Genomic DNA, 10,013 nt, shown 5'->3' on the forward strand with positions numbered 1-10,013 from the left:
AGGCTTAATGTTGTGACAGACAAGAAATTGGCTGAGAAAACAAAGGATGGAGCGACAGCAAGAACTGTTTAGAGAGTAGAATGTGGGATTTAACAACAGTGCACAGTGAAAACAAGCTAGTTCCGAAGCATAAATGCTGGTCTTGCATGTCTGAGGTGAACTGAGAAGGTTTCCATGTTTCCCAGATTTTTCTGACACTTGAAGTGGACCAGATGGTCATTTGGTGGGAATTATTGTAATGACATGAAAGTTAGGCCGCTGGTTGACACTAACTGATGCGTGGCCCTTTATGTTTATAAAACACATCATGCGTATTTCTCTTTTCTATACTGCTCTTTCTAAACTACATCTCTCTACATTGTTCTTCGGAAAGCTGAAAGAAATTCAGCCGTTCTCTCATTTCATTATACTTGATCTTACTTGGTTTAAGGCTATGGCAAAGACAATTTTTCCTCTCCGTTATATGTGAGTCCCTTCTGACACTGAGAACATTATATTGTCTTCACAAAGGATTGATGCTGTTTATTGGACATAAAACTAAAGGGAGCACTAAAAACAATGATAATACAGTATCTGCAGACAAATAGCTTTTCTGACACAAAACAACAAAATGAGTTATTGCTGTATGTGTCAATTAATGCTTTTAAAGTGCTTTAATTGCACAGTATCTATTTCAGAATATTGAAATACAGAGGTAATTTGGGCTAAAAGAAGATATGATTCACAGTCGAGATGTAAGCTGTGACTTGACAAGGGGTTTAATAGCTGCCTCAGGCAGATCAGAATGTGTGATAATGAGAATCCAGCAGAAAAACACATCATGGAACTGAACTTCAGTTTAAGTGGTGTCAGTGACTAGCTAGTAATGCTCCTTCTATCAGGCAAAGAGGCAGAAGTGGTCACTCTTGACAGCAGTGACTGCTGCAAGCTTTGAGCTAGCTACAGAGTACTCATTTCTGAAGGAAATACATGCATTCATATATATGTACATACATCTGTATATAAATATAAAATCTATTTTTGTGGAGTACAGTTCAGTGAAATGCATTTCAGCCTGACATAGAAGTAGGTTCACGATAAAGCTTTCACCAATTTACCGTGCTCCGTTGTCTGCTCATGTCTGCTGCCAAGTCCTTTCTGGGAAGCTGTAAAAAGAAAATTGTTTGTTAGCTTAGCGTTGGACTTGACTCTGTTCCCTTCATTGCTACTGTACTCTCCTCTGCAGGGGATCATTTTACATTTTCTTAATTGCAGAGACAGCTCGTGGTGTTGGCAGTGGTTGTACTGAGAAATGAATTTTAATGAAGTGCAGTTCTCTTACTCTACTGGAGCTTCAGCATTTGCAAGCTGAATGATAGCATCCCCACAAGATAACGCTGACAACTTTGTCACCAAGAGGACAGATTTATCTGGCACCCATGCATTTTATGGCAAGATTGTGATTTAAAAATGTCTTACCATGTTGCTTTATGTTTACCTATATTTTTCTGTTTGAGAACTTTTTTACTTGATAGTAAAATGAAAGGATTGGACTGATTGGACTCTAAGGTCAGATTCCTTTCACTTAACTTCAGATTTTTATGCTGCATATGTTTGCAGCCAAGTTTCCCTTTAGAGTCAGGAGAGAGAAGTGGGCACCTGGAGGCCTCAGTTTATTTAATTTTTTGTAAACATCTAATTTGAGTTGAAGTGAATCCTACTCTAGCCTCTTTGGCCATAAATATACTGTACTGTACCTGGTTCTGCAAACAGTCTTCCTACACTTACGCTGACAAAGGCCTCCTGCATCCACACTGTTCATAGGCTGCCCCATCAGGAGAAGACTGGTTGTATTCCTGCCACACAACATCTTTAACTTGAAAAACTCTCCAAAATGGATCACTTTCCAGGATTTATAAGCCCCACTTGGACCAAATGAAGCAAAACTGCAGGTGAGATCTAAAGGGGGAAATGAACCCCATATTTTCAAAGGTTTTGTCTATAAGAAGGTTAAAAGCCCTGCATCTCTTAGAGGCTTCCTAAGGAGCAATGCACATGTGACTGATGGTACTTCCAGTGCATGCTTTTTCCTGCCCTCTCTCCAATGGCTTTGCAACCCAGTTGTGAGTTTCAGCTGCATTAAAAAGAGGTGGTGATGCCTCCAAGACATCGCGTTCCGAAAAGCTTTTTAGAAAACTGGTGCTTGAAGAGAGAAGGAAGAGCCACGTGAGTGTCATAAAAAAAAGGCGGCAGAGGCAGCTGGGCAGGTACCTGCTGCGTTTGAGTCACTGCCAGCTGTGCCGGCGTGCCCACGCTGGCTGCCCTGCCAGCACCAACCACCTCCAGGCAAGCCACTGGACCCCAGTGCCTCTCTCTAACTGGTACCTAGGGGATGCGAAAGACAGCAAGGGTTTCAGGACTGTGAGAGCAGAAAGTGGGGCTGCTGAGGCAAAAAGGTGATAGCTGGGTCTGTGCTGAAACACTGCATGGATAAAAATCCATAGGCATCCAGGCTAAGACTGACTGTTTTGCATGTCACGCCTGATCACTCAATGTTTTAAATATCATTAGCTTCTAGAATTCAAAGTAGGACCAGGAGAATTTGACAGAGTAAAATGGACACGCTGTTCAGAAGCTAGAGCCAGCAATTGACTCGCCTTCACCTGCAGCATCCTTTTTTGCAATCCCCGATTTCCTGCTGTGAAATTCTTAGCATCCCCCTGAAACACTCAGAAGTCTGAAGAAAATTTCATTCTGCCTGCACTTCTGTTTAGCTAACAAAAAAGAGGTCATCACTGCTGCCTGGGCATTGTCCAAATGCTATGCTTAATGAGTATACTTAAACATCTTAATGAGAGGGAAAAGGCATAGAAAGGCTGTTCTCCAAGCAACTTATCACAAGAACTACGGAAAGGTCAACAGTGGAAATTCTACAAGACGCACATGAATTCAGTGTGGGAGGGGATCAGCATCCAGGCTTAAAGGTCTGTAGGAAAGGGAGAGAACCTGTGTCCCCCGATTTGTCAGGCTGCTTATAACCAACCTAAACAACTGCTTAAAATCAGCATGTGCCTGTCAATGTCGTGGCGAGTAACTTAAACCTCGTTAGTCTTGGGTGGGTATTCAGAGCATCTCGTGGGCATTAGTTCCTGACATGCTCCCTTCGTTCTGTGCACTGGTCTCAATCCTTACTCTCTGGCCTGACCTTGTCAGCCCTTCTGCCTGAGTCTCTATGATCCAGGCACACCTCTTTTTCTTTCTTTATCTCCAAAAGGATCTAATCTGATTTCTCTTTCTAGCTGTGTGTCTTTTGTTATTCAGAAATCATCACACTGGGGTAAGAAACAGCTTCATGAGAGGTTACTCATTGTTCTGCCTGTATATAAAACCAGCTTCCCATGACTACAAAGGCTTTTGTGATGTACATTCTCTGTTTAATCTGTTGTTTTCTTATTGTATTCTAAGGATTCTTAGCGCACTGCTTTTAAGACCAGTTGTTAGGTAAGGAGGTAGTGTTTGGTCTGTCAAAAAAAAAAAAGCCACAATCCCAGTTCCACAAGTACTGCTCTGCAATCTCATAGGGCTTTAGCCAGTAGTGTTTTCAAGCATCCTTTCGGCTATTTCACTGGTTTTTTTCCAGGAATAATTTAGACTGTGGCTTACGATATTTTGAAAAGCATCTGAAATCAGCATAAACCTGTGGTAGTGTATTATTTATCATTAGCATAGCTGGTATGTGGAGGCCAATAGATGAGTATGAGAGTACGTGTCCTGCATTGTCACAGTGCTATTTCTAAGTAGTGGGAATAATAATCAAGATGCAGTATATATATATCTAGCATAAATAAGTTAATTTCATGCTGCATAAAATATAAGATGCTTTTCTTCACATTTTTAATGGTAATGGTATTTTTTGTTATTTTATTTCTGTCCTTTGTCTGCTTGCACAGAATTAAACTTTCTGTTAGCCATTTCTAGACCTTTATTGTGGCCATCATTCTTTTGAACTGTATGTTTGCCTTCTGACTTCACGGACTCCTTTCTTCTGCTTTTTAATGAGTCTGGATATTTGACCTGTTTTCCACCATAGAACAGATGCCATAGTCCATTCCCTAAAAACGTATTTTCAAGATGTTATTGTCCTTTTTGCATGGAGTTTTTGAACACCCTCCATGGCAGCAGTACGAGGTTTTTTCTTTGAGATACCAGGTTAGCTCAAAAGCCAGTATCAAGCTGATAGAAAACTTTACTTAACAACGGTTTCATTATTCAGGGTGATGTTCTGCTCACATCATTCCCTTTTGAAAATTTCTTTTTCACTGTATAGACTGTGAATGTTTTTTCTTTATAGGTACATTAAATCCTGCTCTGCAAGCTTTTACAAAATGTTTTTCCCTAAAACAGTTCTGGCCAAAGTCTGGATACTTAAAACACACATTCAGATTGCTGCAGGTACATACTGACTCTGACTGTGATTTTCAGGTTTTGGCCTGCAGAAATCCTGGAATTCCTTTTTTCCGCTGTTCTTCAGTGACTTAGAATTTGGTTACCCTCTGACTTCTCTTTCTTCTACCTCTTGCAATCAGATCTGGTTCTGGTTTGCTAATGCTAAATAATCTCTGCTTTTTCACAGGTTAAATCAGGACTGTTGAACGGATTTTTTTCCACTTGATTTTGATATCAGATCCCCATTACAATTTGTTCTGACAAAGTGATTATAATAACAGTATAGGATGTATTTTGAGTTAAGACAAATTACAGATCTGCTATACATGGCTCAGAAGTTTTCCCCTCTGATTAGTTTCTCTTTTAAAGCTGATACCTTTCAAGAGTACTTTCTTTCTCTGAGATGTGATATACTCCATCAGTATCTTTCATGCTGCCTGATCACTGGCTCAGAGTTCAACACTCCCCTATGCAAACCTGAATAGACGAAAATCTAGTGCCTGTCTCCTAGTAATATTTTAAATACCCACCTCAGGGCCATCTTTCTTTCCTGTTGCCTTCCCAGAAAACATATGGTCACTTCAGCTTTCTCCCCTTGCCTGATACATTTCTGGAAAATGTCACCTTTCTTGCAGTTTTAGCTGCTTCTCCACGAAACGCTATATTCACTACTTTGTTCTTCTAAGATGTTCCCTCTGTTTTTGAATCTACATTTGTTTATTCTCTTACTCCTTGCATCAAGGAGTATTCTTGGGTTTGGGAGCTTTTGGAGGATTCAGAGTTACAGCTTTTAAGCACAGTGAGTCATTATTAAAACAAAAGGTAAAGATAAAAACAATGTGAAGAAATAATACACGAGGGAGGGAGAGGAATCCATGTAGCCCACTCTCAACCTGCCTGTACCTCAGCTAACTCTGACAGGATCACTCCAAGCTGGCACATTTCAGTCTCTGTCATGGCCCCTTGTTCTCACATGCATGGCACACATAGTCTGTAAACACCTACACGCTAGAGAAAACACTCACTTGATCAGGTAAGTCAGAAACATGTTAAAGAAATATTCTGGATGCTGAGGAACAGTAATATAACCCTCTGTACTACAGAAGGCATAGATAATTATTTCAGCTATTGACAGAAGAAGTAATATGATAGTTGTAAAACACAAAAGCTTTCTCAGAGGGTGATATTCAGTTTGTAAAAATACTACTTGAAAGAAAGAAAAAAAAGCAGTAAAATTGAGCTGTAAGGTGATTTTGAAGAGGAGTCGTGCTTCTGAAGATTGATGCTTCTAAATTCTGGTGGGGGATGGATATGTGTGTGCAAAACAGAGTTAAGCCCCACAACTCACATTAACTCAAGAAAAATTGCAGTGCTACTCATAGCTGCTCCCAAAATGTGCTCTTCTGCATTTGCAGGATGAACCTGACTAGTAACTAGTGTGTTGTTAGCAGCAATAAATAACTATTGGAAAGGTTGTTATTGAAAGCTGTGGGACAACAGAGATGAAAGAGACAAATGGTTATTGTCCCAGTTAAGAATCCCAGCTATCTTGAAAGATGTACCATGGTGAGCAGGAGAGACGGGGACCTACCAAAAGCTCTGCAGGCAGAACTGGCAGCAGGAGAAATTTAACGATGTGAAAGGCAACATCTGTAGGTGAAATATGGAGGATAACATGTCTGGAAAGAGGGATGCATTGCTTTTTATTCTTTTTTTTTTCTGATAGCTGACAACAATAGCAGTAGAGGAGGTACGTGAGAGTGAATGAGAGTAGGGGAGCTGTGATGATCAGCAAATCACAGTAAATAAGAAAAGTGACTTGAAAACGTTCTGGGCCCCGAGTGGCTCTAAGAATAGTGAATGGGGACAACAAAAGCGAGAGTGCACTTTGAAAGAAAACACAGACATGCTCTTCCTCCTGGCCGCATCTGAACCCTTTCTCAACTGATAGATCAATGCACCAAGCAAAGATGCGTTGCATCTTTCATGTGGCTGTGCTGCTCTATAATAAAACCTGAACAAACAGCTTTTGTTTACCAGCCTGCTACTGAAGGCACATTTTTCAATCAGGAATCTTCTCATGTCCCATTCTCCAACGTAACGAAGCAGAGGGTTAGATCTTCCCTTGACATTGATGAAGCTGCATCAGTTTCCACTGGAGAGTGTCTAGCTGCTCACATTCAAAAGCAAACTTTGTAATGGAAAAAATGTTGAGTTTTTCAGTAGGAGGAATAAAATTTTTTTTTCATCAAGCCAATAGTTCAGTGAAAACCAGGTGCCACCGTTCTGTGAAGTTGGCAACAACTTTTGGTGACGCCTGAATTTACAGACTTTGCAAGCAGACGTGGATTTGGGTCATAAGCTTCAGGCAATTAGCCCTCTCCCCTTGCCTAAACAGCTTCACAAAATGTATTATCCTACTTGTTTAACTGGCTGGGGTTTAAAACTGAATGTTGTCAAGGGAAATAAAAATAAGTTAGGTGCCTTGTAAAGCACCTAACAAACAGCTTTAGTCTAGTCAAGGATGGGTTCTTGCCCTGTTTTCTGCCACTGAAAATCTCAGAAACAGCTTAGGTCAAAGTACTGTAGGTAAGGGATTTTTTTTCTGACTCAATGAGAATAAAATGATTTCTGTTTATCAAAGTACTTTGATAAACTATTGACTATTTTAAGGAGCAGCAGCAGCAAAGAAATTGGCAGCAACACAGAGATCTGACCTGACAGCAAAACTCCCTTCTCAGTGTACTGACCACAACTTGCTCACACTTGAAGAGCTTGTCCTCATTGGTGAAAAATATAAACCTCTTAATTGAGACCTTCTATCACTGACAGCCCCTCGCTGTGCAGACCCAGGTCAGGACACAAATGCTCTTTCTGATACATCCCTCTTCTGTCTGAATATAATGTCATCGAAAATGAAATATGACAGTCAAATTTGCCAGTGACCATGAGATGAATAATAAGTCTTCCCCCTGCTCCCAACACGTTCAGCATTCGTAGCAGAGCCTGGCAGAGCTGCTGGGTTTGCTCATTTCCTTTACTCCGAGCCAACATTCCCAGCAGCGTCAGGACAATTTTAGAAGCAAGATGCACTCAACTGAACTTCATCTATGAAGAGATGAACAGGTGCTTATAGCTGAATCTTCAAGTCCATATATTACCTTGATGGCTTTTTCTCTGTCTGAAATACAGCAAATTTTGAATACGGGCTCTTAGCCAGTCCTCAGATTTCATGAAGCCATCTACTTCCAAATCTGTTAAACCTGGGGAAAATGAAAATGCAGTGGAAAAGAGAGAAACACATCTGCAGTATGTGGAGTAACTGAAATAGGTGAAATAATTGTTGAGCAATATCCAGAATGCCTGCTGGCATAATAACCCCCTCTCTCAAGCCTCCTAACTCAGTGGATTTTAACTTCTCTGTGCTTTGCTACATTGCATGATTTCAAGTCGTATCTCAGGAAAGAATAGGGCTGAGTGCATCCAGCGTTGTAAAGAAGTGATCAGGAAAGGTTATGGGGAATCAAGAAGGAAGGAGCTGGAGGTGAGGGTGGGCATATATGAGGAGGAATGCATGGACACCCTGTCATACCACCTGTGAGTTTAGCCTGTAAATTTTGAAGTTTACAACCTGCAAGGCTGAAGATGTGTCGGCTCACATGCTCCAAGTGATTCGGAAGGGCAGAGACCCCATATTGCTGACTAGATCAGCAGAGCATAAATCATCATGAGTCTGGCTGGAGTGTCTGAATGGATGCCTACGCTGGCAAGTAGTGCCCTGCAACAGGAGTAGATCTGTGGAGTGAAACAGTTGGCACTCAGGATCCAATGTCCACGCTATTCGGGATGGGGGGGGCAGGGGGGCATGAGGGAGGTTATTAATGCCTTTAGTGGTTGGAGCACATTAGGTACAGTCCATAAGCATGTCTTCTGGTTTATCTGAAAGCAATGCAGCTTGTGCAACCTGGGACCACGCCACAAAGCAAACAGAAACAGGGTTGATAGGATGACTGACTTTAAAACGACTGAGTGTAAAATGCCAGTGCAGATGCCCCCTCTCACAAGAGAGATGAGTGGAAATCATGCCTATGGGTAGAAAAAAGTTTGGTAACAGGTGAATTAGTACTCATGGGAATCAAAGCAGTATCTGTTCCAGAGTTCTCTGCTTAGGATTTTGAAGACATTCTCATACAGTTCTTAACAATTTGTAACATACCACAGACCCACAACTCTGGAAAACTTTGGTCGCCTGTGCCTGCCACTCTTGTGTCCCCTGCTGCAGATCTCTGGTTCCCCTGCCAGGTCCTGGGGTGATACTGCACATCCAGTAACATAAGCCTGTTGCTATTTCCTCTGATCATTAATCACTCAGGATTTCATTGGTAGTTAATTGAGATACCTCAGGCACTCCTATAAGATTTCTTGTACTTGGAGCCCTTCTCCCTTTCTAAGGCACTTACATTTTCTTTTTCTAGGAATAGCCTTGGTGACAAAATCAGTCACCTAACTCTCTGCCAACAGTGAACACGATGACGGACACTTATACAGCACCTTGCATGCTAAGAACGTTTAAACCTCTGTGTGGAAACCTGCCCTGGCTGCTGGCTGTGCTGTCAGTACGACACCAGGGCCTTTCTGCCCACACAGACCAGGGGGGCTCAGTGTGAGGGTTCAATGCCCTTTGCTACCGCTTTGAAAAGGATCTCTGTGTGTGTGGTTATCTGACCTGGCTGGTGTACGTAACTTAGGTAGAGGGTTATGGTGCTCATATGCCACGCCGCAGGGAAGAGCAATGGAAGGGACTGTGCAAGTCCTTGGGTGAGAGTTCTGCAGCCGTGTCAAAGGCACCTCTCCTCATCCCTCCTCACAGCAGTGTGCCAATGCCTCCGTCCTCCACCGCACCAGCACTCTCGGGGGTACTGCGGAGACCCGGACAGTTACCTGTGAAAAGGTAAGTGACATGAGCTTTATGTTTATACTGTTCCTACTGCCTTAACATAAGCAAGACAACTGTGCATCTCGGAAGAGTGATTTACTTTCTCAGGAATGTAGTGCCTTGCAGCACCAACATGCATCTAACCAAGCACAGCAGCACTGAAAATTATCAAAGGAAAGAGATGATGTTTGATGAGAATCAATGGTGACGTTGAGTCTATTATTTATATTATATATTATAGCCTCCATTGTTTTCTAATAACACTTTTGAGGCTATTTACTCATCTGTGTTGTCCAAAACAACCTGTGCTTTATTTCTCACTTACATTCCTCACTAATGTATATCCTAATTGTACATAGGAGCTGGGTGGAAAAATGTTTTATCTCAATTTTCAGAATCACCTTCTACAGCCATTGCTGAATTTGTGAGTTTTCTCACCCAGCTAGTAACTACTTCCAGCTCAGTAAGATATGATATGATGATGTTATAGAAAGTGTTACTGTAGCACTGCAAAGTTCCTGAGAAAAAAGTGGCATTTTAGATCAAATGAGAAATAAAGTAGAATATGAGTGTGAATGTCCTTCCTGAATTTGTCAGTCTGATCATGTACTGATTGAGTGTGCCTAACGCTATAATTACAAAAAGGCAGTTG

This window comes from Apaloderma vittatum, unplaced genomic scaffold, assembly GCF_000703405.1.
Source record: "Apaloderma vittatum isolate BGI_N311 unplaced genomic scaffold, ASM70340v1 scaffold43313, whole genome shotgun sequence".
In the NCBI taxonomy this organism is placed as follows: domain Eukaryota; kingdom Metazoa; phylum Chordata; class Aves; order Trogoniformes; family Trogonidae; genus Apaloderma; species Apaloderma vittatum.